We start from the raw sequence: 16,946 nt of genomic DNA on the forward strand, positions 1-16,946 counted from the left end.
AACTGTTGGAAGTGTAACAATTGTTAAATCAAAATTGGCGCAAGTCCGACAACTGTGAAATCATAACTGACGCAAGTCTGACCATTTTAAAACCAAAACTGGCGCAAGTATGACAACTGTAAAGATATATTTGGCACAAGTCTGACAATTGTACAATCAAAACTGGCGCAAGTATGACAATTGTAAAAATATAGTTGGTCCAAATCTGACAATGGTAAAATCATAATTCGCGCAAGTATAACAATTGTAAAAGGAAAATTGGCGCAAAAATGACAATTGTAAAAATTTAATTGGCGGAAGTACGACAATCGTAAAATTATAATTGGCGCAAGTGTGACAACTGTAAAATCGTAATTGGCCCAAGTATAATAGTGGTAAAATCATATTTGGCGCAATAATGAGAATTGTAAAATCATAATTGGCGCAAGCCTGACAACTGTGAAATCATAATTGACACAAATCTGACAATTGTAAAATCATAATTGGCGCAAGTATGACAATTCTAAAATCAAAACTGGCGCAATTATGGCAATTGTAAAAATATATTTGGCACAAGTCTCACAACTGTACAATCATAATTGGCGCAAGTATGACAATTGTAAAAATATAGTTGGCCCAAATCTGACAATGGTATATTCATAATTGGCGCAACTATAACAATTGTAAAATCAAAGTTGGCGCAAAAATGACAATTGTAAAATTTTAATTTGCGGAAGTACGACAATCGTCAAATTATAATTGGCGTAAGCGTGACAACTGTAAAATCATATTTGACGCAAGTATAATAATTGTAAAATGAAATTTGGCGCAATAATGAGAATTATAAAATCATAATTGGCGCAAATCTGACACCTGTGAAATCATAATTGGCGCAAGTATGACCATTGTAAAATCATAATTGGCGGAGGTATGACAATTGTAAAATCATAACTATCGCAAGTTTGACAATTTTAAAAAAATAAATGACCCAAACTTGACAATTTTAAAATCATAATTGGCGCAAGTATAACAACTGTAAAATCATAATTGGCACAAAAATGACAATTGTAAAATTTTAATTGGCGGAAGTACGACAATCGTAAAATTTGGCGCAAGTGTGACAACTGTAAAATCATAATTGACGCAAGTCTGACATTTTTAGAATCATAATTGGCTCACGTATGACAATTGTGGAATCATAATTGGCGCAATAATGAGAATTGTAAAATCGTAATTGGCGCATGTCTGACACCTGTGAAATCATAATTGGCGCAAGTATGACCATTGTAAAATGATAATTGGCGCAAGTATGACAATTGTAAAATCATAACTGTCCCAAAATTGACAATTGTGAAAATATAAATGGCCCAAATCTGGCAATTTTAAAACCATAATTGGCGCTAGTATAATAGTTGTAAAATCATAATTGGCGCAATAATGACAATTGTGAAATCATAATTGGCGCAAGTCTGACACCTGTGAAATCATAATTGGCGCAAGTATGACAATTTTAAATTCATAACTGTCGCAATTATGACAATTGTAAAATTATATTTGGCCCAAATCCGACCATTGTAAAATTAAAATTGGCGCAAGTATAATAATTGTAAAATCATATTTGGCGCAATAATGAGAATTGTAAAATCATAATTGGCGCAACTTTGACACCTGTGAAATCATAATGGCGCAAGTATGACAATTATAAAATCATAACTGTCGCAACTGTGACCATTGTCATTGTAAAATAACAAATGGACCAAATCTGACAATTTTAAAACCATAATTGGCGCAAGTATAACAATTGTAAAATCATAATTGGCGCAAAATTTAAAATTGTAGAATCATAATTCGCGCAAATATGACAACTGTAAAAATTAATTTGTTGCAAGTGTAACAATTGTAAAGTCATAACTGGCGCAAGTCCGACAACTGTGAAATTGTAATTGACGCAAGTCTGACAATTTTAAAAATTTTAATTGGCGGAAGTACGATAATCGTAAAATTATAACTGGCGCAAGTGTGACAACTGTAAAATCATAATTGGCGCAAGCGTATTAATTGTAAAATCATATTTGGCGCAATAATGAGAATTGTAAAATCATAATTGGCGCAAGTCTGACACCTGTGAAATCATAATTGGCGCAAGTATGACCATTGTAAAATCATAATTGGCGGAAGTATGGCAATTTTAAAATCATAACTATTGCAAGTTTGGCAATTGTAAAATAATAAATGACCTAAATCTGACAATTTTAAAATCATAATTGGCGCAAGTATAACAATTGTATAATCATAATTGGCGCAAAAATGAAAATTGTAAAATCATAATTCGCTCAAATATGACAACTGTAAAAATTAAACTGTTGGAAGTGTAACAATTGTTAAATCAAAATTGGCGCAAGTCCGACAACTGTGAAATCATAACTGACGCAAGTCTGACCATTTTAAAACCAAAACTGGCGCAAGTATGACAACTGTAAAGATATATTTGGCACAAGTCTGACAATTGTACAATCAAAACTGGCGCAAGTATGACAATTGTAAAAATATAGTTGGTCCAAATCTGACAATGGTAAAATCATAATTCGCGCAAGTATAACAATTGTAAAAGGAAAATTGGCGCAAAAATGACAATTGTAAAAATTTAATTGGCGGAAGTACGACAATCGTAAAATTATAATTGGCGCAAGTGTGACAACTGTAAAATCGTAATTGGCCCAAGTATAATAGTGGTAAAATCATATTTGGCGCAATAATTAGAATTGTAAAATCATAATTGGCGCAAGCCTGACAACTGTGAAATCATAATTGACACAAATCTGACAATTGTAAAATCATAATTGGCGCAAGTATGACAATTCTAAAATCAAAACTGGCGCAATTATGGCAATTGTAAAAATATATTTGGCACAAGTCTCACAACTGTACAATCATAATTGGCGCAAGTATGACAATTGTAAAAATATAGTTGGCCCAAATCTGACAATGGTATATTCATAATTGGCGCAACTATAACAATTGTAAAATCAAAGTTGGCGCAAAAATGACAATTGTAAAATTTTAATTTGCGGAAGTACGACAATCGTCAAATTATAATTGGCGTAAGCGTGACAACTGTAAAATCATATTTGACGCAAGTATAATAATTGTAAAATGAAATTTGGCGCAATAATGAGAATTATAAAATCATAATTGGCGCAAATCTGACACCTGTGAAATCATAATTGGCGCAAGTATGACCATTGTAAAATCATAATTGGCGGAGGTATGACAATTGTAAAATCATAACTATCGCAAGTTTGACAATTTTAAAAAAATAAATGACCCAAACTTGACAATTTTAAAATCATAATTGGCGCAAGTATAACAACTGTAAAATCATAATTGGCACAAAAATGACAATTGTAAAATTTTAATTGGCGGAAGTACGACAATCGTAAAATTTGGCGCAAGTGTGACAACTGTAAAATCATAATTGACGCAAGTCTGACATTTTTAGAATCATAATTGGCTCACGTATGACAATTGTGGAATCATAATTGGCGCAATAATGAGAATTGTAAAATCATAATTGGCGCATGTCTGACACCTGTGAAATCATAATTGGCGCAAGTATGACCATTGTAAAATGATAATTGGCGCAAGTATGACAATTGTAAAATCATAACTGTCCCAAAATTGACAATTGTGAAAATATAAATGGCCCAAATCTGGCAATTTTAAAACCATAATTGGCGCTAGTATAATAGTTGTAAAATCATAATTGGCGCAATAATGACAATTGTGAAATCATAATTGGCGCAAGTCTGACACCTGTGAAATCATAATTGGCGCAAGTATGACCATTGTAAAATCATAATTGGCGGAGGTATGACAATTGTAAAATCATAACTATCGCAAGTTTGACAATTTTAAAAAAATAAATGACCCAAACTTGACAATTTTAAAATCATAATTGGCGCAAGTATAACAACTGTAAAATCATAATTGGCACAAAAATGACAATTGTAAAATTTTAATTGGCGGAAGTACGACAATCGTAAAATTTGGCGCAAGTGTGACAACTGTAAAATCATAATTGACGCAAGTCTGACATTTTTAGAATCATAATTGGCTCACGTATGACAATTGTGGAATCATAATTGGCGCAATAATGAGAATTGTAAAATCATAATTGGCGCATGTCTGACACCTGTGAAATCATAATTGGCGCAAGTATGACCATTGTAAAATGATAATTGGCGCAAGTATGACAATTGTAAAATCATAACTGTCCCAAAATTGACAATTGTGAAAATATAAATGGCCCAAATCTGGCAATTTTAAAACCATAATTGGCGCTAGTATAATAGTTGTAAAATCATAATTGGCGCAATAATGACAATTGTGAAATCATAATTGGCGCAAGTCTGACACCTGTGAAATCATAATTGGCGCAAGTATGACAATTTTAAATTCATAACTGTCGCAATTATGACAATTGTAAAATTATATTTGGCCCAAATCCGACCATTGTAAAATTAAAATTGGCGCAAGTATAATAATTGTAAAATCAAATTTGGCGCAATAATGAGAATTGTAAAATCATAATTGGCGCAACTTTGACACCTGTGAAATCATAATGGCGCAAGTATGACAATTATAAAATCATAACTGTCGCAACTGTGACCATTGTCATTGTAAAATAACAAATGGACCAAATCTGACAATTTTAAAACCATAATTGGCGCAAGTATAACAATTGTAAAATCATAATTGGCGCAAAATTTAAAATTGTAGAATCATAATTCGCGCAAATATGACAACTGTAAAAATTAATTTGTTGCAAGTGTAACAATTGTAAAGTCATAACTGGCGCAAGTCCGACAACTGTGAAATTGTAATTGACGCAAGTCTGACAATTTTAAAATCATAATTGGCGCACGTTTGACAAATGTGAAATCATAATTGGCGCAAGTATGACAATTGTAAAATTATAAATGGCCCAAATCTGACGATTTTAAAATCATAATTGGCGCAAGTATAACAATTATAAAATCATAATTGGCGCAAATATGACAATTATAAAAATAAAATTGGTGCAAACGTAACAATTGTAAAATCATAATTGGCGCAAGTCTGACAATTGTAAAATCATAATTGGCGCAAGTATGACAATTGTAAAAATATAGTTGGCCCAAATCTGACAATGGTATATTCATAATTGGCGCAACTATAACAATTGTAAAATCAAAATTGGCGCAAAAATGACAATTGTAAAATTTTAATTGGCGGAAGTACGACAATCGTAAAATTATAATTGGCGCAAGTGTGACAACTGTAAAATCGTAATTGGCCCAAGTATAATAGTGGTAAAATCATATTTGGCGCAATAATGAGAATTGTAAAATCATAATTGGCGCAAGCCTGACAACTGTGAAATTATAATTGACACAAATCTGACAATTGTAAAATCATAATTGGCGCAAGTATGACAATTCTAAAATCAAAACTGGCGCAATTATGGCAATTGTAAAAATATATTTGGCACAAGTCTCACAACTGTACAATCATAATTGGCGCAAGTATGACAATTGTAAAAATATAGTTGGCCCAAATCTGACAATGGTATATTCATAATTGGCGCAACTATAACAATTGTAAAATCAAAGTTGGCGCAAAAATGACAATTGTAAAATTTTAATTGGCGGAAGTACGACAATCGTCAAATTATAATTGGCGTAAGCGTGACAACTGTAAAATCATATTTGACGCAAGTACAATAATTGTAAAATGAAATTTGGCGCAATAATGAGAATTATAAAATCATAATTGGCGCAAGTCTGACACCTGTGAAATCATAATTGGCGCAAGTATGGCCATTGTAAAATCATAATTGGCGGAGGTATGACAATTGTAAAATCATAACTATCGCAAGTTTGACAATTTTAAAAAAATAAATGACCCAAACTTGACAATTTTGAAATCATAATTGGCGCAAGTATAACAACTGTAAAATCATAATTGGCACAAAAATGACAATTGTAAAATTTTAATTGGCGGAAGTACGACAATCGTAAAATTTGGCGCAAGTGTGACAACTGTAAAATCATAATTGACGCAAGTCTGACATTTTTAGAATCATAATTGGCTCACGTATGACAATTGTGGAATCATAATTGGCGCAATAATGAGAATTGTAAAATCATAATTGGCGCATGTCTGACACCTGTGAAATCATAATTGGCGCAAGTATGACCATTGTAAAATCATAACTGTCCCAAAATTGACAATTGTGAAAATATAAATGGCCCAAATCTGGCAATTTTAAAACCATAATTGGCGCTAGTATAATAGTTGTAAAATCATAATTGGCGCAATAATGACAATTGTGAAATCATAATTGGCGCAAGTCTGACACCTGTGAAATCATAATTGGCGCAAGTATGACAATTTTAAATTCATAACTGTCACAATTATGACAATTGTAAAATTATATTTGGCCCAAATCCGACCATTGTAAAATTAAAATTGGCGCAAGTATAATAATTGTAAAATCATATTTGGCGCAATAATGAGAATTGTAAAATCATAATTGGCGCAACTTTGACACCTGTGAAATCATAATGGCGCAAGTATGACAATTATAAAATCATAACTGTCGCAACTTTGACCATTGTCATTGTAAAATAACAATTGGACCAAATCTGACAATTTTAAAACCATAATTGGCGCAAGTATAACAATTGTAAAATCATAATTGGCGCAAAATTTAAAATTGTAGAATCATAATTCGCGCAAATATGACAACTGTAAAAATTAATTTGTTGCAAGTGTAACAATTGTAAAGTCATAACTGGCGCAAGTCCGACAACTGTGAAATTGTAATTGACGCAAGTCTGACAATTTTAAAATCATAATTGGCGCACGTTTGACAAATGTGAAATCATAATTGGCGCAAGTATGACAATTGTAAAATTATAAATGGCCCAAATCTGACAATTTTAAAATCATAATTGGCGCAAGTATAACAATTATAAAATCATAATTGGCGCAAATATGACAATTATAAAAATAAAATTGGTGCAAACGTAACAATTGTAAAATCATAATTGGCGCAAGTCTGACAATTGTAAAATCATAATTGGCGCAAGTTTGACAATTGTAAAATCAAAACTGGCGCAAGTATGACAATTGTAAAAATATATTTGGCACAAGTCTGACAATTGTACAATCATAGCTGGCGCAAGTATGACAATTGTAAAAAAATAGTTGGCCCACCAAATCTGAAAAAGGTAAAATCATAATTGGCGCAAGTATAACAATTGTAAAATCGAAATTGGCGCAATTTTGAAAATTGTAAAATCGTAACTGTCGCAGGTTTGACAGTTGTAAAAACATAAATGGCCCAAATCTGACAATTTTAAAATCATAATTGGCGCAAGTATAACAATTGTAAAATCATAATTGGCGCTAAAATGAAAATTGTAAAATCATAGTTCGCGCAAATATGACAACTGTAAAAATTAAATTGTTGCAAGTGTAACAATTGTAAAATCATAACTGGCGTACGTCCGACAACTGTGAAATCATAACTGACGCAAGTCTGACAATTTCAAAATCATTATTGGCGCACGTATGACAATAGTGAACTCATAATTGGCGCAAGTATAACAATTGTAAAATTATAAATGGCCCAAATCTGACAATTTTAAAATCATAACAATTGTGAAATCATAATTGGCGCAAATATGACAATTGTAAAAATAAAATTGGTGCAAGTGTAACAATTGTTAAATCATAATTGGCGCAAGTCTGACAAATTTAAAATCATTATTGGCGCACGCATGACAATTGTGAAATCATAATTGGCGCAAGTATAACAATTGTAAAATTATAAACGGCCCAAATCCGACAATTTTAAAATCATAACAATTGTAAAATCATAATTGGCGCAAATATGACAATTGTAAAAATAAAATTGGTGCAAGTGTAACAATTGTAAAATCATAATTGGCGCAAGTGTGACAACTGTAAAATCAAAATTGGCGCAACTCTGACAAATCTAAAATCATATTTGGCGCAAGTATGACAATTGAAAAAATATAATCGGCGCAAGTGTAACAATTCTAAAAACATAATTGGTGCAAGTATGACAATTGTAAAAATCATAACTCGCGCAATTATGACAATTGAAAAAAGAGTTCGGTCCAAATCTGACAATTGCAAACTCATAATTGGCGCAATTTTGACAATTGTAAAATCATAGTTTGCCCAAGTATGACTTTTGTAAAATCATAACTGGCGCAAGTATGACATTTGTAAAATAAAGTTTGGCACAAGTCTGACAATTGTACAATCATAACTGGAGCAAGTGTAACAATTGTTAAATCATAATTGGCGCAAGTCTGACAATTTTAAAATCATTATTGGCGCACGTATGACAATTGTGAAATCATAATTGACGCAAGTATAACAACTGTAAAATTATAAATGGCCCAAATCTGACAATTTTAAAATCATAACAATTGTAAAATCATAATTGGCGCAAATATGACAATTTTAAAAATGAAATTGGTGCAAGTGTAACAATTGTAAAATCATAGTTGGCGCAAGTCTGACAATTGTAAAATCAAAATTGGCGCAAATTTGACAATTATAAAATTTTAATTGGCGGAAGTACGACAATCGTAAAATTATAATTGGCGCAAGTGTGACAACTGTAAAATCATAATTGGCGCAAGTCTGACAAATCTAAAACCATATTTGGCGCAAGTATGACAATTGAAAAAATATAATCGGCGCAAGTGTAACAATTCTAAAAACATAATTGGTGCAAGTATGACAATTGTAAAAATCATAACTCGCGCAATTCTGACGATTGAAAAAAAAAGGTTGGCCCAAATCTGACAATTGTAAACTCATAATTGTCGCAAGTTTGACAATTGTAAAATCATAGTTTGCACAAGTATGACTTTTGTAAAATCATAACTGGCGCAAGTATGACAATTGTAAAATAAAGTTTGGCACAAGTCTGACAATTGTACAATCATAACTGGCGCAAGTATGACAATTGTAAAAATAAAAATGGTGCAAGCGTAACAATTGTAAAATCATAATTGGCGCAAGTCTGACAAATCTAAAACCATATTTGGCGCAAGTATGACAATTGAAAAAATATAATCGGCGCAAGTGTAACAATTCTAAAAACATAATTGGTGCAAGTATGACAATTGTAAAAATCATAACTCGCGCAATTATGACAATTGAAAAAAAAGGTTGGCCCAAATCTGACAATTGTAAACTCATAATTGGCGCAAGTTTGACAATTGTAAAATCATAGTTTGCACAAGTATGACTTTTGTAAAATCATAACTGGCGCAAGTATGACAATTGTAAAATAAAGTTTGGCACAAGTCTGACAATTGTACAATCATAACTGGCGCAAGTATGACAATTGTAAAAATAAAAATGGTGCAAGCGTAACAATTGTAAAATCATAACTGGCGTAAGTCCGACAACTGTGAAATCAAAATTGACGCAAGTCTGACAGTTTTAAAATCATAATTGGCGCAAGTATAACAATTGTAAAATCATAATTGGCGCAAATATGACAATTGTAAACAAAAAATAGGGGCAAGTGTAACAATTGTAAAATCATAATTGGCGCAAGTCTGACTATTGTAAAATCATAATTGGCGCAAATGTGACAATTGTAAACAAAAGATAGGGGCAAGTGTAACAATTGTAAAATCATAACTGGCGCAAGTATGACAATTGTAAAAAATATAGTTGGTCCAAATCTGACAATGGTGAAATCATAATTGGCGCAAGTATAACAATTGTGAAATCAAAATTGGCGCAAATATGACAATTATAAAATTTTAATTGGTGGAAGTACGACAATCGTAAAGTTATAATTGGCGCAAGTGTGACAACTGTAAAATCATAATTGGCGCAAGCCTGACAATTTTAAAATCATAATTGGCGCACGTATGACAATTGAGAAATCATAATTGGCGCAAATATAGCAATTGTAAAATTAAAATGGCCCAAATCTGACAATTTTAAAATCATAATTGGCGCAAGTATGACAATTGTAAAATCAAAACTGGTGCAAGTATGACAATTGTAAAATAAAATTTGGCACAAGTCTGAAAATTATATAATCATATTTGGCGCAAGTATGACAATTGTAAAAAATATAGTTGGTCCATATCTGACAATGGTGAAATCATAATTGGCGCAAATATGACAATTATAAAATTTCAATTGGTGGAAGTACGACAATCGTAAAGTTATAATTGGCGCAAGTGTGACAACTGTAAAATCATAATTGGCGCAAGTCTGACAAATCTAAAATCTTATTTGGCGCAAATATGACAATTGAAAAAATATAATCTAAAAAAATACATAACTGGCGTAAGTTCGACAACTGTGAAATCATAACTGACGCAAGACTGACAATTTTAAAATCATAATTGGCGCACGTATGACAATTGAGAAATCATAATTGGCGCAAGTATAACAATTGTAAAATTAAAATGGTCCAAATCTGACAATTTTAAAATCATAATTGGCGCAAGTATAACAATTGTAAAATCATAATTGGCGCAAATATGACAATTGTAAAAATAAAATTGGTGCAAGTGTAACAATTGTAAAATCATAATTGGGGCAAGTCTAACAACTGTGAAATTATAATTGACGCAAGTCTGACAATTGTAAAATCAAAATGGGCGCAAAATTGACAATTCTAAAATCAAAAGTGGCGCAAGTATGACAATTGTAAAATAATATTTGGCACAAGTCTGACACTTGTACAACCATAACTGGCGCAAGTATGACAATTTTAAAAATATAGTTGTCCCAAATTTGACAATGGTAAAATCATAATTGGCGCAAGCATAACAATTTTAACATCAAAATTGGCGCAAATATGACAATTGTAAAATTATAATTGGCGGAAGTACGACAACCGTAAAATCACAATTGGCGCAAGTCTGACAAATCTAAAATCATATTTGGCGCAAATATGCCAATTGAAAAAATATAATCGGCGCAAGTGTAACAATTCTAAAAACAAAATTGGTGCAATTATGACAATTGTAAAATCATAACTCGCGCAATTTTGACAATTGTAAAATAATGGTTGGCCCAAATCTGACAATTGTACAATCATATCTGGCGCAAGTATGACAATTGTAAAAATAAAATTGGTGCAAGTTTAACAATTGTAAAATCATAATTGGCGAAAGTCTGACAACTGTGAAATCATAATTGACGCAACTCTGACAATTGTAAAATCATAATTGGCGCAAATATGACTATTGTAAAATCAAAAGTGGCGCAAGTATGACAATTGTAAAATAATATTTGACACAAGCCTGACAATTGTACAATCATAACTGGCGCAAGTATGACAATTGTAAAAATTTACTTGGCCAAAGTCTGGCAATAATAAAAATCATAATTGGCGCAAGTATAACAATTGTAAAATCAAAATTGGCGCATATATGACAATTGTAAAATTATAATTGGCGGAAGTACGACAATCGTAAAAATATAATTGGCGCAAGTCTGGCAAATCTAAAACCATATTTGGCGCGTGTATGCCAATTGAAAAAATATAATCGGCGCAAGTGTAACAATTCTAAAAACATAATTGGCGCAAGTTTGACAATTGTAAAATCATAATTTGCGCAAGTATGACAATTGTAAAATCATAACTGGCGCAAGTATGACAATTGTAAAATAAAGTTTGGCATTAGTCTAACAATTAAACAATCATAACTGGCGCAAGTATGACAATTGAAAAAATATAATCGACGCAAGTGTAACTTTTCTAAAAGAAAAAATTGTCGCAAGTATGACAATCGTAAAATCATAATGGGCGCAATTATCACAATTGGTAAATAATAGTTGGCCCAAATCTGACAATTGTAAAATCCTAATAGCTCAAGTTTGACAATTGTAAATTAATATTTGGCACAAGTCTGACAATTGTACAATCATAACTGGCGCAAGTATGAAACTTGTAAAAATATAATTGGCCCAAATCTGACAATTGTAAAATCGCAATTGAAGCACGTATAACAATTGTAAAATCAAAATTGGCGCAAAAATGACAATTGTAAAATTTTAATTGGCACAATACGACGATCGTATAATTATAACTGGCGCAAGTGTGACAACTGCAAAACCATAATTGGCGCAAGTCTGAGAAATGTAAAATTGTAATTGACGCAAGTATGACAATTGAAAAAATAAAATCGGTGCAAGTGTAACAATTCTGAAACATAATTGGCGCAAATATGGCAATTGTAAAATCATAATTGGCGCATTATGACAATTGTAAAATAATGGTTGGCCCGAATCTGACAATTGTAAAATCATAATTGGCGCAAGTTTGACAATTGTAAAATAAAGTTTGGCACAAGTCTGACAATTGTACAATCATAACTGGCGCAAGTATGACAATTGTAAAATAATGGTTGGCCCGAATCTGACAATTGTAAAACCATAATTGGCGCAAGTTTGACAATTGTAAAATAAAGTTTGGCCCAAATCAGACAATTGTAAAATCAAAATTGTCACAAATAAGACATTTGTAAAATTTTAATTGGCGCAAGTACGACAATCGTAAAATTATAATTGGCGCAAATGTGATAATTGTAAAATCGTAATTGGCGCAAGTCTGACAAATGCAAAATCGTAGTTACCGCAAGTATTACAATTGAAAAAATAAAATCGGCGCAATTGTAACAATTCAAAAACATAATTGACGCAAGTATGACAACGTAAAATTATAATTGGAGCAATTATGACAACTGTAAAATAATAGTTGGCCCAAATCTGTCTGTTTTAAAATCATAATGGGCGGAAGTATAACAATTGTAAAATCATAACTGGCGTAATAATGAGAATTGTAAAATCATAATTGGGGCAAGTCTGACACCTGTGAAATCATAATTGGCACTTGTTTGACAATTGTATAATTATAACTGGTGCAAGTATAACAATTATAAAATCATAATTTGCGCAAATATGACAATTGTAAAATCATAGCTGGCGCAAGTAAGACAATTGTAAAAATATAATTGGCCCAAATCTGACAATTGTAAGATCATAATTGGTGCAAGTGTAACAATTGTATAATCATAATTTGGGCAGTCTGACAATTGTACAATCCTAACTGGCGCAAGTATGGCAATTGTAAAGAAATAATTGGCCAAAATTTGACAATGGTGATATCATAATTGGCGCAAGTATAACAATTGTAAAATCAAAATACGAAATGACAATTGTAAAATTTTAATTGTCGCAAGTACGACAATGGTAAAATTATAATTGGTGCAAGCGTGACAACCGTAAAATCATAATTGGCGCAAGTCTGACAATTGTAAAATCGTAATTGGCGCAAGTTTGACAATTGAAAAAATATAATCGGCGCAAGTGTAACAATTCAAAAAAAATAATTGACGCAAGTATGACAATGTAAAATTAAAATTGGAGCAATTATGACAACTGTAAAATAATAGTTGGCCCAAATCTGTCTGTTTTAAAATCATAATAGGCGGAATTATAACAATTGTAAAATAATAATTGGCGTAATAATGAGAATTGTAAATCATAATTGGGGCAAGTCTGACACCTGTGAAATCATAATTGGCACTTGTTGGGCAATTGTATAATTATAACTGGCGCAAGAAAAACTTGTCGCAAGTATGACAATCGTACAATCATAATGGGCGCAATTATCACAATTGGTAAATAATAGTTGGCCCAAATCTGACAATTGTAAAATCCTAATAGCTCAAGTTTGACAATTGTAAATTAATATTTGGCACAAGTCTGACAATTGTACAATCATAACTGGCGCAAGTATGACACTTGTAAAAATATAATTGGCCCAAATCTGACAATTGTAAAATCACAATTGAAGCACGTATCACAATTGTAAAATCAATATTGGCGCAAAAATGACAATTGTAAAATTTTAATTGGCGCAATACGACGATCGTATAATTATAATTGGCGCAAGTGTGACAACTGCAAAACCATAATTGGCGCAAGTCTGAGAAATGTAAAATCGTAATTGACGCAAGTATGACAATTGAAAAAATAAAATCGGTGCAAGTGTAACAATTCTGAAACATAATTGGCGCAGGTATGGCAATTGTAAAATCATAATTTGCGCAATTATGACAATTGTAAAGTAATGGTTGGCCCGAATCTGACAATTGGAAAATCATAATTGGCGCAAGTTTGACAATTGTAAAATAAAGTTTGGCACAAGTCTGACAATTGTACAATCATAACTGGCGCAAGTATGACAACTGTAAAAATATAATTGGCCCAAGTCAGACAATTGTAAAATCAAAATTGTCGCAAAAATGACATTTGTAAAATTTCAATTGGCGCAAGTACAACAATCGTAAAATTATAATTGGCGGAAGTGTGACAATTGTAAAATCATAATTGGCGCAAGTCTGACAAATGCAAAATCGTAGTTAGCGCAAGTATTACAATTGAAAAAATAAAATTGGTGCAAGTGTAACAATTCAAAAAACATAATTGACGCAAGTATGACAATGTAAAAATATAATTGGAGCAATTATGACAACTGTAAAATAATAGTTGACCCAAATCTGTCTGTTTTAAAATCATAATGGGCGGAAGTATAACAATTGTAAACTCATAATTGGCGTAATAATGAGAATTGTAAAATCATAATTGGGGCAAGTCTGACACCTGTGAAATCATAATTGGCACTTGTTTGACAATTGTATAATTATAACTGGCGCAAGTATAACATTATAAAATCATAATTTGCGCAAATATGACAATTGTAAAATCATAGCTGGCGCAAGTATGACAATTGTAAAAATATAATTGGCCCAAATCTGACAATTGTAAGATCATAATTGGTGCAAGTGTAACAATTGTATAATCATAATTTGGGCAGTCTGACAATTGTACAATCATAACTGGCGCAAGTATGACAATTGTTAAGAAATAATTGGCCAAAATTTGACAATGGTAATATCATAATTGGCGCAAGTATAACAATTGTAAAATCAAAATACGAAATGACAATTGTAAAATTTTAATTGTCGCAAGTACGACAAAGGTAAAATTATAATTGGTGCAAGCGTGACAAACATTAAATCATAATTGGCGCAAGTCTGACAAATATAAAATCGTAATTGGCGCAAGTATGACAATTAAAAAAATTTAATCGGCGCAAGTGTAACAATTCAAAAAACATAATTGACGCAAGTATGACAATGTAAAATTATAATTGGAGCAATTATGACAACTGTAAAATAATAGTTGGCCCAAATCTGTCTGTTTTAAAATCATAATGGGTGGAAGTATAACAATTGTAAAATCATAATTGGCGTAATAATGAGAATTGTAAAATCATAATTGGGGCAAGTCTGACACCTGTGAAATCATAATTGGCACTTGTTTGACAATTGTATAATTATAACTGGCGCAAGTATAACAATTATAAAATCATAATTTGCGCAAATATGACAATTGTAAAATCATAGCTGGCGCAAGTATGACAATTGTAAAAATATAATTGGCCCAAATCTGACAATTGTAAGATCAAAATTGGTGCAAGTGTAACAATTGTATAATCATAATTTGGGCAGTCTGACAATTGTACAATCATAACTGGCGCAAGTATGACAATTGTAAAGAAATAATTGGCCAAAATTTGACAATGGTAATATCATAATTGGCGCAAGTATGACAATTGTAAAATCAAAATACGAAATGACAATTGTAAAATTTTAATTGTCGCAAGTACGACAATGGTAAAATTATAATTGGTGCAAGCGTGACAACCGTAAAATCATAATTGGCGCAAGTCTGACAAATGTAAAATCGTAATCGGCGCAAGTATGACAATTGAAAAAATATAATCGGCGCAAGCGTAGCAATTCCAAAAATATAATTGGCGCAAGTATGACAATTTTAAAGATATAATTGGCCAAAATTTGGCAATGGTAAAATCATAATTGGCGCAGGTATAACAATTGTAAAATCAAAAAACGAAATGACAATTGTAAATGTTTAATTGTCGCAAGTACGACAATCGTAAAATTATAATTGGTGCAAATGTGACAACCGTAAAATCAAAATTGGCGCAAGTCTGACAAATGTAAAATCGCAATTGGCGCAAGTATGACAATTGAAAAAATATAATCGGCGCAAGTGTAGCAATTCTAAAAACATAATTGGCGCAAGTATGACAATTGTTAAATCATAATTGGCGGAAGTAAAACAATTGTAAAATCATAATTGGCGTAATAATGAGAATTGTAAAATCAAAATTGGCGGAAGTTTGACACCTGTGAAATCATAATTGGCGCAAGTTTGACCATTGTAAAATCATAATTGGTGCAAAAATGACAATTGTAAAATTATAATTGGCGCAAGTCTGACACCTGTGAAATCATTATTGGCGCAAGTATGACCATTCTAAAATCATAATTGGCGCAACTATGATATTTGTAAAATCATAACTGGCGCAAGTTTGACAATTTTAAAATTATAATTACCGCAATTAAAACAATTGTAATATCATAATTGGCGCAAGTATGACAATTGTTAAATCATAATTGGCGCAAAAATGAAAATTGTAAAATTATAATTGGCGCAAGTCTGACACCTGTGAAATCATTATTGGCGCAAGTATGACCATTCTAAAATCATAATTGGCGCAACTATGATATTTGTAAAATCATAACTGGCGCAAGTTTGACAATTTTAAAATTATAATTACCGCAATTAAAACAATTGTAATATCATAATTGGCGCAAGTATGACAATTGTTAAATCATAATTGGCGCAAGTATGAAAATTGTAAAATAATAAATGACCCAAAATCTGACAATTGTAAAATCATAATTGGCGCAAGTATAACAATTGTAAAATCATAATTGGCGCAATAATGACAATAGTAAAATTAT

The sequence above is a fragment of the Convolutriloba macropyga genome, chromosome 4 (assembly GCF_964194025.1).
Source record: "Convolutriloba macropyga chromosome 4, txConMacr16.3, whole genome shotgun sequence".
Lineage (NCBI taxonomy): Eukaryota > Metazoa > Xenacoelomorpha > Acoela > Convolutidae > Convolutriloba > Convolutriloba macropyga.